We start from the raw sequence: 500 nt of genomic DNA, 5'->3' as shown, positions 1-500 counted from the left end.
AGCTTTAGAAAGATGAAGCCTGGTTAATGTCCCAAGATTCAGCACAAGATCTCCAACCACATCATAAGCCTGTTCTCCTCCTCAACATCATCCCCCAACAGAAATTCTAGCACAGACTTTACATTCTGATTTACATTTTTACTTCCTGCACTTTTCTTTTAAAAACAAAACTTCATTCATTGCTAGTTCAAGAGTATTTGTGGTAAATGCTAATCATTCATAGCTATCTACAGGGTCTTAGTCATTAAGTGATACAGCACAGGAGGGGACTATTTCCCAGATATACTGGTGCCAGATCTTTGAATGATCTATCCAATTAATCGCACTCATTTACTCCTTCCATGTAAATATCCCACTTTCAGAACACTGCCCTTTTGAAATTTATTAATGAATCTTCCCAGCTATCACACTCCAGTTAAGCTTAACGTTAAAAAAAATCTGAATTCTCCTCGGGTTATTTTTGACAACTGCCCTCATTTCCTCCCAACAGTAACTGTTGA

This window comes from Chiloscyllium plagiosum, chromosome 15 (assembly GCF_004010195.1).
Source record: "Chiloscyllium plagiosum isolate BGI_BamShark_2017 chromosome 15, ASM401019v2, whole genome shotgun sequence".
NCBI lineage: Eukaryota > Metazoa > Chordata > Chondrichthyes > Orectolobiformes > Hemiscylliidae > Chiloscyllium > Chiloscyllium plagiosum.
This window is presented reverse-complemented; position numbering follows the sequence as displayed.